The sequence below is a fragment of the Malaclemys terrapin genome, chromosome 10, assembly GCF_027887155.1.
Source record: "Malaclemys terrapin pileata isolate rMalTer1 chromosome 10, rMalTer1.hap1, whole genome shotgun sequence".
NCBI lineage: Eukaryota > Metazoa > Chordata > Testudines > Emydidae > Malaclemys > Malaclemys terrapin.
This window is the reverse complement of record NC_071514.1, coordinates 15293722-15308325: the sequence shown is the minus strand read 5'-3', so window position 1 is coordinate 15308325 and position 14604 is coordinate 15293722. Positions and strand designations below refer to the sequence as shown.

The following is a 14604-nucleotide window of genomic DNA, read 5'->3' as shown; positions in this document are numbered from 1 at the left end:
GTGCAGCTGTATTTTGAAAGCCACTTGAATGATCTTGGTTAATTTAATATATATTCCGGTTTGAAAATTATATCTAACCCAGCAGGTCAGTTAGCAGAACCTGCGAATGATCTGAACTATGAATTCAAGGACAATCAGGAGTAAAAAAAAGATTCCTAGCCGTGGCCCTGATCTCCAAATAACTCCTGTATAGTTGGCCTGCTCCCGAAACTTACAAGAGCAACATTTGAGGGTAACCTTAGTGTCCATTTTGCTGCTTGCATCCGCGCTAGCCTGAGATAGCTTGGAAGCGAAGGACACATGGGCTGAGGACAACCGTGGCATTTTTCCTGACGCCTTTTGAAACGCTCCTTCTCCTTGTTGTGTCTCTGCTGACTCTATTATCCTCTCTCTTCTGGTGGTGATTCCGCTCGCCCTTCTGGTTTTGACAGGACACACAAAAGGTGCGAGGTGCCCCGTTCCCACCAATAATTCTACCTGCCTAAGGAGCGCACACCTCAAACCGTCTCTCCCCCTGACCACTGAAATATCCTGAAGGTGCGTCCCTTTTTGGGGGGCGGGGAGACTTCCTCTCAGGAAATGCACATGCAGGGGTTAGTTGTCCTTGTTTCTGGGAAGGTGTGAAAGCAAATGGTTTCGGTGCAAACAGGCCCCAAGGCGGCTGCAGAGCAATAGATGTAAAAGAGCCACCCCCTGAAACTGAGCTCCCTCCCCTGCCCTTAGCTAGCTCTGTTGTTCAGCACATGCGCGTCTCCTTGCCAAGCTGACCTCCTCCGCCCTAAAAGTCTAATGTTGAATTCACTGACAATGACATTTATGTATATAAAAATCTGGGGGATCGCCTCAGCCGGCTTGCAGCCTTCCCAAATTCCTGTGCACGCAGCTCTCTCGTGTACAGTTATTAGCACCGATAATATTGTAGACTTCAACAAATCCAGTCTTTAAAACAAAAGCTACCCAGCAGAGCCAGGGCCTGCTTTCCCAGGCAGTGTGGAGAAAGGAAAGCGCTTATACAGAGAAGCCTGAAGAAGGGGTTTTTTTTTAATTCTTTCTGATGTTACAGTGTTACTGAGACATCAGTGCTAGTACCAGACTTGCCTGGTACGCCTTCATTAAAGCAATATTCTTCTTGTACAGCCTTGTCACTCAAACGCCTCCTTTATGAAGGACAAGGTATGATTTCTGTCTAGAACACTAGACCCCCACTGAGACGGGCAGAGAGACCTTTCGCCTGTGTGTGCGCAGAGAACCCTATTTCAGCACCCTGGACAGGAAGAGAAGCGGCTCCTTCCTTTCCCCAGTTTTAGACGGGGATCCCCTCTCTGTACACAAGGAAAGGGAAGAGCGGGGACCTTCTTCGCCCCCGCTCTGGGGTATCACCCCCACCCCGAGAGGGAAACATGGCCGAGGGAGGTTCCATGCGGAGATGCCCAGCGTTGTCTGCGCATGGGGCTGGTGCCGCTGCCAGAGCTGACTGGGGCAAAGGGGGGCTGGGTGGATCACACCGTCTCGTCGCCCCTCCAGACATCTGCGGCTCAACCACAAGCCACGGAGAAGCCAAAGAATCCCACCTTCCGCGGGGAGCTGCGGAGCCCGGGCAGAATGGCTTTGGGGAAGGGAGAAGGCGGCCGCATTAGCATTCAAGTCCCGATCCCCGGGGGCTGGACCCTCCTGGCTTGACATTGGCCTGGCAGGAGGGAGCTAGAGTCGGGGAGGACAGAGAACCCTTGGAGCGGCACGGAAACCAAAGGCAAAGGCTGGAGCTTGGTCAGGCAGAGCTAAGGGCCTGGCAGTATTTCCCGCACCCAGCCCCGGGCCCGAGAGAGTGCAGCAAGGGAAGGAGCTGGCGGTACCCAGAGCCGGGGGAGGGTTATGTTGTGGGGGGTGCTCGGGCAGCAAAGGGCAGACTAGTAGCGTGAAGCCTATAGCCCCCTTTTCCTGGGGATGTTTTCTTCTTTAGAAACACACAGCTGAGATTCAAGTCAGGACCCTCAATGGGTTATTTAGCCCCACTTCTCACAGCGAGGAGCCTAGTGAGCGCTCAGCTACAGACTGGCTCGCTTGCTTGCTTGCTTTTTCTCCCCAGAATAACTCCTTGCAGTTTACTATCGTGCCCTGCTGTTTTCCTCTGGGTTACTTCACTCCTCACAGTTCCCTAAAAGCCCACCCAGCCCAGCGCGCTTGGCAGCCCATCCACTTCCATCACACGCCTCCATTTTCCTCTCTACCTACGGGGACTTGCAGAAGAGACAAAAACTTCCCAGCCTGGCAAGTGACGCGAGCAGCTGTTTTAATGGGCTGTTTAGGAGACCCTCTGTATTTGTCTCCATTGCTTTCCCCCGCTACAAAACTCTCTGCTGAAGAGCAAATCAAAATATTGTGTTTTGGTGAGGGTGGGGAGGGAGGGAAGAAAAGGCGCTTGTATTCGGCGCGGCTGAATGGTAGAGGCACAATGTGCTGTGTATCCCAGACAGGGTGAATGCGGAGCTGTAGTCCGCTCCTTACGCCCTCCAGTTAGAATGTGAAGAGATGGAGAGCGGATTTCCCCCCTTCATCACAGCCGGGTATGCAGGCAGGAGGCACAGGGAGGGGACTCATGATCTACCTTTACAACAGGTGGGAGGACCTTGATCCCTGGCCATTGAGTCTGGTGTGGGCTGGAGCAAGCGAAACCCACAGGCTTTTCGGGAGAGAGACTTTCTGATGTCCAGTATTTTCAGTAGACTGGTAATCAAATACCTGTTCAGTATACAGCATTACAAAGACATGATTTTTTTACTAGATAGCTAATAAAGTAGAGAAACTGACAGAAAGAAAGAAAGAAAGAAAGAAAGAAAGAAAGAAAGAAAGACTTTTTATAATTACATCCCACTCCGACTATATATTTCTGCATCCCGTTGGAGCCGGATGTGTTTGAGAAATAGTTACTAGAGCTGCGTTAAACCTTCCTACCTGCCCTTTAGTCTGTAACTTAACCCAAGAACAAAACTTCAGTACTTTATCCCAAGGCATTTTGGTAGCCGATTGCTCCGAAAAGTTCCGTGGGGGTGGGTCCCTGAGATTCTTTTCGTTAAAATCCTAGTAGAGGCTTTTCGGATCAGAGGCTCTTAGGAATGGCTGGAGAGATGGATTTGGGGGATTTGAGGCATGAGGACTTTTATCTTGCAGTGTCATGCAAATAGATGGACAGTGTGTATGGAAGCACGGTGTCTGCAGAATTACAGGCGTGGTATTCGCTGCTAATAAATGCAAAACTCTGAAAACGCAGGTAGTAGGCAGTCAGCCCGAAGGAATTGTCTCTAGAAAAATCCGGTCGCACGTTATTTTATAGGTGTATTTATAAATAGTTTATAAAGGGTTAACAAGTTATTAGTTGCTGTTTTAATAAACGGTTAGGCACTTGTTGTAGAGCCCACTAGCTCGGTTTAAACCATCTTTAACATATTCGACCGATCTGCTTGTAAGCATCTGTAACGTGCCTCTAATATCATCACTAGTGTATTCATGTAATTGTTATCAGCTATTTATAAATGTACCTTTAGTGCGAAGTGCTACCAACCCCTCCCCCAATATTATACATATATATTATATGATTATATCTCATCAGTAAAATCTGGATTATTTTTTGAAAGAAGGGTTGCTGCAGATACAAGATGATGTTCTATATCCTTTTCCCCCCAAAGGGGGAAAAAATCCATAACTGGTGTGAACTCTCAGCCATGACACAGTAGTAATGTCCTGGTTTGGGGGAACTGAAAGCATCTCGGGACGGATCTGAGACGCTGTGAATTTGGATCTCGCTTTCTCATTATACTCTCAACTGCGTCCTGTCCCGGCCCGCCTACTAGAGAACTGTGTCTCTATTGTGTCTCTATCATCTCTATAATCATCGTGTCTCTATTGTTAACCTGATAAGAAAGTTTCATGGGCGACAGGGATAGTTCGGTGGGCTACAAAGACTAGTCTACCTGCCTTAGCAGAAACCCTAGTGAGGCAGGAGCTATATAACACTTCGAATCAATCAGTCAGTTCAGTTAATAAGGAGCATCCTCGCTTTATTAATTCTGAGGCGACTGTTTATCTGAACCTCACAAAATTAAGAGGAAAACGATTCAGATGAGAACAGTTGGTGAGAATGATGGAAAATCGATAGTACCGGATTGTGGTATCAGATTTGAACCAAAATCCCAACTAAGCAGATCGGGCGCCAGTTTACTGAACTGAGTCTTATTACTATACGTCTACCCCCCACACTCCCTTCTTTGTAATATTATTTTAATAACAATTGTTTAAGACCTTAAAAATGGAGTTTACCCTCAAATCCAGGGACGTGTTTCTGGTGCCGATCCTGATTTCATTGCAGCTGAATCAGTCAAATGCGGAAATCAATGGGAGTTTTGCATGAGTGAGGAGAGCAGGATCTGTCCTATTGTGTGTCTGGAGGCGGGCTGCGCCCTGCAAACGTGTGTCTCTTTGCTGTGTGTTTGTTTGTGTTTAACTCTCTATCCATGTGTTACTGTGCATTTGTCTACAGGTCGGTGTGTCTGGATCCGTTTTGCTGCCTGTCTGGTATTTACCGAATTTTCTCACAGGATTTAATTAAAAACAACAACAATCTTATTCCCATAACCTGCACGTTACTGAACGTTTCCACACTAAAACGCTGCACTGTCCTTTACTGAATGCTTCGCCTGGAGGTTTAACCTAATAGTTTGTCTGTTAAAAAGACAGAAGCCCTGGTTATTACCCAACTTGCTGTTCTGACGGGCTTCCTGATCTTGTGAAAATTATATTTCAGTTACATTTAAAAATCCCTGGGTCTATTTTCCAGTTGTATATTGATTTGCTTAGAAGGCGGTCGTATTATTATTAGTTATAATAGTAATAATAATCTATTCACTCTTTCTGGAAAGTATTTTCAGTTGCAAGAATTCATTATGGAAGTTGCTTCGTGTATTTCAGACACCTGGACAAAATATGTAAAAGGGTACGGACACGTGAGGGTTGGGTTTTTTTTTTTGATTGTTTTTAAAAACAAATAAATCGCCTATTGAATCTTTTCTTTTCTGGAACACAGAGAGGGGCTTGTACAATTTTATTTCTTGGTGGAAGCCAAGACAGATTGTATTTTCAGTGGAAACACATACCCAAACTAAATATATTTCTACAAAAGTCTAGGGAAAAGAAATGCAAGGATAACTATATAGTTTGGTATATTTACTGTGTATTGTATACACCTAATATACTATATATCCTTCTCTCCTTATTCATGAGAGTAGATCTATTGACTATGTGTGTGTATACTGCCCATAATAGTCTATATACAATAACAAAGAATATTACACAACACAGTGTTGACATTTACATGCAATATATAATTGTCAATTGCAAATCCATCCTCAGAAAAGTATAAAATCCCCGATGTATAATGCCCCGCAAACCTCTTCATACTGGTGTTCCTTGTTTACAGAACTGCTTTCACGTTTTATGTTACGCTGTCACCCACACTGTACTTTTGAAGCCCGCTCTTCCAGGCGGCAAAGCAAAAGAAGTTGGGAGTTAAAGGCTCTGTCTCTTTTTCAGAGCAAAAGCCTCCTTGCTTCAGAAACCGAATCTGAGGCTGAAGGGGGCAGCGGAATTATAGCTAACGAGCGAGGCTGCCCAGTGTAACTGGGGCCGGCTAACAGGACTGGACCACTTCGCGTGGGAACCTTCGCTGCAAAGTTTTCAGCTAAAGCGGGAGATAAAGGTCCTGTACTCTGCGTGTGTCTATATGTACACATGTTTCTGCAAGGCAGCGAGCAGGAGCAGACGGAAGGGTATATAGGGAAAGACACAGACAAGCTCTGGACAGACAGGGAGAATAGAGGATCTTTTTGTTGTAGATCTTATGCCATAGGGTGGCTGCTTTAATAACATTCCGATAAATAAATAGCGACCATGGGACTGCTGCCCTTTCTGACTCTCCTATTACAGCCGTTAAAGAAGTCACTTACATGAAGAAAAGCGGGTTTATTTTACAACAAGCCTCTACAGTGTGTGTGTACACGGAGACCTGCTGCTTTTTGATACATAGAACAGGGGAATCTTGAGGATTGGTTCGGAGGGACTTTAAGAAAAGGGCCAATTTCCCAGCACAATGAGCGCTAAGTACCGTCTAAATGGGGGCTGGTGTTTATTCATGAGCAGGTACTTCGGCGGTTGCTATTAAAATAGCCTGTGTCCTCTGCCTGCAAAGGTACTTAAGCCTGAGCAGGTGCAGCCGAGAGGGAACACAAAGACTGCAGCGGTGTAGAAGGGAGAGTGTTAATGGAAGGTTAGCGCCGGGAACAGAGAGAGACATCAGCGCTTTGTTCTTCATTAGGGGCCAATTCCACTTAACTGGAGGTCTTAGACCAGAAAAAGCGTTCCTGTTCATTAGGAAGAAATTCGAAACGCCCCACTCCCAATCTGCACCTATTCACAGGGTTGCTGAGAAAGCCCCGCTTGGGCACCGGAGTTAAAGACCCTTTTCTCCATTTTCGAGGAGAACTGGGATTGGAGAAAATGGTGGGGAGAAAGAAGAGGGCCTGTGGGAGTTTGGGTAGATTTCCAGTGGGCTTTTGTCGCCGGATCCTTTAAAGAACTTTATTTTGCTTCTCCCTTCCCAGTGTTGCATTCTTTATACGTATGTGGATTGGGAGGGGTTCCCCCATTTGAGCAACGGTATCTGACAGCATTTGAGGGGAATCCTGCACCCCACCCCCTCAACCCATTGCATTGGAGTCGTTGCAGGACAGGAGTTCGTGCTCTAAGCACTTGAGGCAAGGGGAGCTTTCCCCTCCAGCCATAAGTTGTATTTTCTGCTCTAGCTCCCCCCGTACTTGTGGGTTCGTGTGCCCCGCACGTGTATGTCGCGTGTGCGCGGGTCATTTCGTGGGTCCAGCGTTTGTGCAGCAATGGTGGCGCGTGTGTGTGTGTCGATGCACTAGTTGCGAGGTGAGTTGGTGCCCTGGGATTGAGTGCGGTTAGTGCAGAACACCTGAGTGTGCTTGTGTACCGCTTGTGTGTGCAGTGGGGCCGCGTGTGCATCCTTCCCGAACTGTGACGTGGACTGAACAGTGCCCAGGGTTCTGCTAATAAGGGGTTTGAATCAAGTCATAGCCCTGCCTCTGAACCAGAAGATGACTTTTAAACCTTTACCAGAGCTCTCTCCCTATCAGCTTAGCAGGGATCCTCTGCTTCCTCTTCCCCACGTTTTAATCCCTGTGAACTCCCAGCATGCGGTTATTGTCACCTCCAGAAGAGCCTGAACTAGGGGGTTTATGGTAGGACAAGCGAGATTACAAATCGTGGCGAACGCTTCTCTCCAGCAATTCCCCGGGAAGGAGTCGTGTCAATTAGAAGCTTTCTTCCCCTGATTGACAGCGGAGCCAGGGTGTTTAAATGGCCTATCAAGCTAAATCTTTAATTGTGCAATTAATGCACATTACGGCTTATTACTGAAAGATGCAGCACTTCAATCAATAACACAAATAAGGGTGAGAATGAAAGGAAACCCCTCGTTGTGTTTACGGAGGGAAGCCAGGTTCCTCTCAGAGTGCCCTGCCTGGGAAGAGTTACAGCTCCCCTGCAGCCAGGGGCAAGGAAAGGGCAGTCGGGCCTGAAACACAGGGTGACCCTCTTTCAGAACGACCCTCCTGGGTCAGACCCATTGTTCCATCTAGCCCAGTTCTGTAACCAAAGCCAGGTGCCCCAGAGGGAAAGAACAGAACAGGAAAATCATCCAGGGATCCGTCCCCTGTCATCCACTCCCAGGTTCTGGCAAACAATGGCTTCAAAAGCCAGTGCCTCGCTAAAGGGTCTTTAGGAAGGCTCAGATCGCGGGGTGCTGGTGAATTGGGTGGCTTCGGGGTGTGTAGAGGGGTGGTTAAGGGGAGAGGGGGTGCCCTGGGTGTTCATTGCTCGTTAGGGAGGATGTAATCTGGGTGGGAGGGTGGAGTACGATTTGAACCAGTTTCCCCAGCCTGGCATTTCCCAGCCCTGGGTTCTCGCCTTGTCTGCAGGGTGCAGGACCTGAGTGCTAGGGTCTCGCGGTAATGTCATTCCAGTCACGTTTGCCTCCAACTCCGCTTTGAAAGGAAGGGATTTTTTTTTTAGGGGAAATACGGATCTAAATACAGAGGAAAATAGGAAAGCGACGCAGGAACTTGTAGGCGCCGCTTGCAATCTCCTTTAGCAATGGCTGGTGTTTGTGTTTTGCATTAACACATGCTGCACTGCGCACACAGGCAACCCCCTCCCCCCATCTGCCTGTATGTTAATAGCATGCAAATCGCCTCATTTGCATGTTTATCTCTGTCAATGGGCAAGGGAAGCGGGCGAGGTAATATATTTCCCAACGTGGCACAGAAAGGAGCCCCCCCCTGTAAGCGATGGGGAAGGAGGCAGGGCTCGAACGGCTGGGTGGCGGTGGGGGAGGAGGACAGAGCTGCCTTGCGCGTGTTCTGATTCGGCAGCCCTGTGCCTGGCACCGCAGCAGGCACCTGCTACAAAATGGCTGCCTTGGAGGGGAAAGGGCTCTGCTCGCCCTGTGCAGGATGCGGTTGGGGGGCATCAGCCAGTTGAAGGAGAGGGGAGACGTGTGCACCTCCCCACGGGAAGGGAGCATCCCTCATAGCCCAGCCTCGGCCTTCAGCTGCTAAGAGAAATCCCTGATCTGACGGGAAGGAGCTGGTTGTCTACAGGGTGCAGCTCCCTCCCCCTAAAACCCAGCACAGGAGTTTGTATTAAAGCGGCCAATCAGGGCTTCTCTCCATCGTCCCCCCAATCCTTGCCAGAGAAGGGAGTGCAGGATGATTTGTAGTTTCTACTGGAGTCTCTTCCCACCCTCACCCAACCTTGTGCATGGGGCAGACACGGGAGCGCTGAGAACGGAGGAATTCGTGACCAGTGTGTCCCTGAGTTGGATGAAGTTCGGTCTTTTATCCTTTTCCATCGTGGTGGTCTCAAAGCGGCATCATTCATTTATTTTTCGAAACCGTTTATTTCAAGTGATTGGCGTCTAGATGCTCTGTATTTTGAAGATTGTTTTAAATGCAGGCGTGCCAAGAAAATAAATAACCCTTAGAATCTCCTCATTCCTTTCTCCTGCGGTGTTACCATGGAAAAGACCTGCGATCCCATAAGTAAATTACAGCCATGTCCTTAACATCCCTGCATAAGGAGGTCAGAAGTTTGGGGAAGCTTCTACCGGGGTTTGGTTTGTTTTTAAAGAGCAAAACAGACGTTGAACTTTTAGAAGGAAACCCTTCGAAAATAGCCCCATCGCTTTGCTCATTCAATACTTAAAAGGGCGTTGGGAGACAGTAAAGATCCCAGCCATGCCATACCTTGTTGTTGTTTTTTTTTCAGAATGAGGGGTTTATAAAGACAGAACGGGGGTGGGCTGAGATGCTCTTTGCTATGTTTAGGAAGCGCGACCACTACCGTGTCTTTCTGCTGAGGTTTCAATCCTTAGTCACAGCTCAGAGTGCAACAAAAGACGGCTGCATTGGGAATGGCTAGACCACAGCAGCCATGCATAGGGGAATGAGAGAGGAATCGATCCATCTATCTAGGGAGCGGGCTAATAAACACACTGGAGTTCTAAATGGCATCTCGTTTCATCGATTGGGGTGAGACATTACACTGAATTCCTGTCTCTCCATTGCACTATGAGCACTAAGACGGTAAAGGACTTTTCCGCGGGAGAGGGAGGAATTCGGGTACCATGGCTGACAGTCCAGCCCCCCACTTTAATTAGAACAGGCTGTAATTAATATCCCAGGCTCTGGGAGCTAGATGATGGGTGCCATGCTGACCTACGTGCGTCCCACTCATTCATCGCTTTGGGAACATTTAAAAAAAAAGTCACTGTTAAAGAGGAGCGTGCATAGACACATGCCAAACCCTTCGCTTACAGCAGATGTGTGCTGGGTCAGTAGTATATAGCGCTCCCCCCGAAGCGTTGGTATAAGTATACAACCGCACCCCCAGAAATGGGGATGTATTGTACCCATTAACCCCTCCCCCCATTTCCCTCTCTGAAGTGTGTGAATACGGTACCTGAAACCTTTGTCCAGAACTGTAGGGCTGGCTGTACAATCTCTCTACAGATCAATCCTTCTAGAAATGTCGGAACACTGTACAGGATAACCCATACCCCTAGAAATGTGGGAACACTCTACAGGATAACCCATACCCCTAGAAATGTGGGAATCGCGCATTTAGAAATCCCGAGAAATGTGGCTAGTTAGCACAGAATACTCCACCCCAGAAATATGGGACTACACCACGTGTACCTTCCCCCGCCCCCCAGAAACGTGGGAATATTGTACAATAGAATTCCTGAAAGACGAATTGACTGTGCAGATGGATTCCCACTGCAAAGGTGGGAATGTTGTACGTAATAATATCCCAGAAATGTGGGGACATTGTACAATATAATCCCGCAGAAATGTGACTGTACTGTCCAGTATAATGCCTCTCCTGAAATAGTCCCCCTAAAAATGTGACTATATGGTACACATAATGCCCCCGGAAACATGCGGATATCGGTTTAAATCGCCCAGAACTGGGGTTATACTTGTTTTACCAACATACTGCACATCCAGATACTTCCAGGAACATGGCCAGAGGCCATCGCTACACCCCCGATGAATTTTTTTGGTTAGGTGTTTCAGGAAACAGACCAATTTCAAAACAGATTACAATCGATTTTTATTCCCAATCTGGGGTTATTTTGGAGTCTGCAATTCTCTCGAAGCCAGTAATTCAAGTCCTGCCACTTCCTCGTGATCTGTCTCCTTTTCCTCTGCCCCACTCAGTCCTTTTTTCTTTATTCTTAACAGCTGCTCCTATTTACTGGTTTATCTTTATTTGCAGTGTTTTTGTGACTTCTCTATTTCCTGAAGCGTCTCTATTTTTTTTAAAGCTCCTAGAATATTAGGGAGGCGAATGGGGAAAAAAATCCAGCTGTATTGATCGGTCTATAGGATTTTTACTGATCAGGTTGTTTAAGTGCTCACCAGACATCATCTGTGCCAGCCAATCAAATGCCACCTCTCATAAAGCTCACCTTAGATTGTTTTTGTGTTGAAGTTGCTCATTGGGATTTTAAAAACAAATAAACGAGATGAAGGAAAGGAGCTAGAAAGACACTAGAATTGCAGAGCCGAAGTGCAAGGTTCCATAGAGGTAAGGGGGGGGGGGCATTACAGAAGGCTGAGATTCCTCCATTCATGCAGGGTTTCTAATAGCTTTAGCCACCCACCAGAACCCCATCTTGCCTGTTCGCTATTTAGTATGATATAAAGTGAGAATTAGTCGGTTTGCAAATGCACCTGTTCCTTCTCCCTATTCCACGTACCCTCCCTGCCCCAAAGTCCATTCTAGTAGCAAATAGTCTCATCTCAAGACAGATAAGCTGTTGGTGAGTGTTCACGGGTCGCTGGACACCTGGGAGACTCTGTTAGTCCAGTGTAGGCTGGAATAGTGAAATGTCATCTCTAGCTCGATGTCAGCGTGTTGGGGGGTGTGTGTCTATGTAAGGGTAGTTGTGAGTGTGCATTTGTCTGGGTAGATGTCCCTGGTGTGTATATGTTTGTGTATGTGGATATGTAGTTCCCTCCCCCTTAATACGGCCAGAGCATATGCAGGGCGCGCTTTACATGAACCCTGCCGTGCTGTGACACCCAACCGCAGCAGCAGCGAGCCGAAGCCAGCTTTTGCAGCGCGTTTTCAGCAACGCCACGAACAGGTCTGGGTTTACTTTCCAGTTGTCAGGCTGATCTCACGTGCATCGCCCACAGGCACCAATACAGAACGAGCAAGGCCCAGGCTAGGCGTTTCTTCTTGTCAGCAGGAAGGGGGGGGGACGCAAGAGGAGGGGGGGGTAAAAACGTTGGGCTGATCGGGGGCCCCCTCTGCTCCCCAGTTTTTGCAGGTGACAGTCACGTGACTACTGCGCAACCCTTACTGCGCTGTTCTCAGCTGGACTCCCGGCGGTCAGAGCTTCTGGCCGATGCGGGTGTCAGCTGAGTCAGCAGGAACCTTGCAACCCAGAGCTGTCCCCGGCGTCCGGGAGCAGCCGTCTGACTTCCGTGGGACTGGCGTGGGACAGGGGGCTACATGGCCAAAAGAGCGACCCTGCCTTTAGCTTCCAATATGCGGCCTCGGGTTGGTCTGCTTCTGACGGGCTGCTGGCGGTGTTATGGGGAATCTTTGTATTGAAAAGGACGTATTCGCTTTAGAGCAGTAAGCAAACCGTCTGTGGTGTATGCGCCTCGGTGTCATAGGCCGATAACGATCTACCACCACTCGCCAGGACTGTCTAGCTCGCCAAACAACCGTGTACCAATATTTAAACCAGACAAGCAGCCTCCGGCTGCAGAGACGCTGGTTTCACTCTGGATCACAGAAAACGCAGGTGCGCTTTGAACTCTAGTGTGCACCGGCGTCTCGCCCCCCGGGGTCTGTCCTGGTTCGGTTCTCCGGGGGGCTGCGCGGCTGCGATTGAAACTGAAGCCGCTCCCGACTTTGACAAGTGTCTGTAAAGCCACCGGCTTGTTTGCGGTGGAGGAGGAGGGCGCGCAGAACCTCCGCAGATCGCCTTCTTCCTGCGTCCCTCCCCCGCCCCAGGCTCGGGTCGCTCAGCGGGGAGAGTCGGGTTTGTCTAAGCAAAGGGGGTTTAGAGAACGCCACTCACTGACACGTCCAGGGGGGCTTGCACCAAGGCTAAGGCTGCGCTGGGCTCCCCCAGCCCCCCCGGGTAACCCCGCCGCCTTCCAACGGGCACCGGTCTTTGCTTAAACGAGCTCTCTTTCCCCTCGCTGGCTGCGCATATGTCCCCATCCCCAGTACAGTCCGGACAGCTGTGGCTGCTGCAGGGGGTGGTCACCTCCTAACCAGGGGGCTTCTGATGGGGAGGCAGAAGTAGCCGAAAGTCTCTGTTTGCTCTACCAGCTCTAAGTACGCAGGGGTAGGGCTGAGAGCCGGAGAGCACCAAGCGCCCTGGAAACCCGAGATTGCCACGTGCACTTGCTACGGAGCGCTCGGAATTGCAAGGACCCGGCTACAGTTTGCAGCCAGAGGCGTCGTGTGCCGCCCCTAACGTGTGTCCCGCCTGCTCTCCTGCCCCGCTCTCCCTTCCCCTGGACGCAGCCAGAGGAAGTGGCTAGCTGCCCCGGACCCGTCAGGAGTGGCGCGGTCACACCAGCCTCTTGTAAGGTGACTGGCTGAACCCAAGGGGTGAGAACTTGTTTTGTAGCCGCGGCCATTGTGTCACCAAGACACTTCATTATTAGAGCATCAACTCGCGAGCCCCTGCTCCGTGAGTTGGTCCCGGGTCAAAGTGTGACACTTAACCAAATAGCAACCGCCAGTGACTTTTGATTTATGCAAAACGGATGCATTGCCTGCCGCTTAAGGGGGAGGGGACCCCCCCCCCCAGAAATAGCTCCAGAGACCGTAAAGTGCAAACCTGTCATCGCTAAGCCAGGCTGCAGCTCGGAAAGTGTGGCATCAAAAAATAATAATAAAAGAAAAGTAAATGCAAAGTTCTTCTTACCTGAGCGCAGTCCCGGGTCTGCCTTGGCTTGGGGAAGCCCCAGAGAGAAGCGCTGCTGAATCTTTTCATGCTTAGTCTCTCCTGCTAGCCCAGTGTCTTACAGACTTCAGCAGCAAGTTGTCTCTAGGTGCTTTGGAAGCTTAACTTTGAGAGCAAGCCCCTGAGTTCCCGCGTGAAGGGCCCCTGTGTCGTGCACTAGGGGACGGGACTGGCACCCCCGAGCCCTTGCAGCAGGGAGATGCGCACTCCCGGGGAAATGTATATATGTAGAAAGAAGGGTAATTTGAGTGCTTATACCAAGAACCAGGGTTGTTAAGTTTGCAGTCAGTCTGCTAAACGGTGCCAAGTACAGAAAGGCGGGGGTGTGTGGAGGGGGGGAATAAAGAGCAATTGTCAGAGGCGAACAAAAGGCGGGGATGGAAAGGAGCTGAGAATCCCATGGCAAAAGCCCGTCAGCGCGGACTTGAACTTGGGACTTTGTCTGAGAAGCCTGAGCCTGAGAACCTCGCTGGGACCAGGGCACCTGCGGGTGCTCTGTCTGCCTGTGCAGGGGGGGGGGGGGAGAGTCATGCTGGCTCACAGCCCCCTGGCAGCGTGTAAGGCTACAGCATTGAGAGACACTCACCCCCAAAGTCATGGTGTGGAGAACACCGGCCCTTCTCCCAACGCAGCTTCTACTGGGGGAGACCTTCACCCCCACCACCCGGGACGATTTCCACCTTCTCTCCCCACCCTCCCATCTCCACCTGATTCAGGATCACTGGCTGGTGTGAAAAGTGGGGCGGACTCAGCTGAGCCCTCCAGCGCACTAGACCCCCATTGCCTCTTGCCAAGGCGCCTCTCCTGGGGAGTGGGGGTACGCTGCCCCCTCTCAGGCGCATAACCCAGTCTTGGGGTGCTGGCTTTTGAACCTGGGCAGAAGCGATTGTTTGGAGGTGTCTCCCTTTAGTCACGGGACACAGAATGTAGCCCGTAGGTTTGCTAAGACAGCCAAGCAGATGCCTGGCCTCCGGGGG

General features: G+C 49.7%; 1 long non-coding RNA gene across 1 annotated transcript in view; it reads right to left on the bottom strand.

Annotated features, from left to right (window-relative positions):
• The window catches only part of LOC128844601 (uncharacterized), a 76366-nt gene extending 62533 nt beyond the window's left edge, over nt 1-13833 (bottom strand). The window contains exon 1 of the long non-coding RNA XR_008446508.1: nt 13589-13833. This is a non-coding gene — a long non-coding RNA (uncharacterized LOC128844601). The remainder of the gene's footprint in view (nt 1-13588) is intronic.
• Nucleotides 13834-14604: the final 771 nt, after the last annotated feature.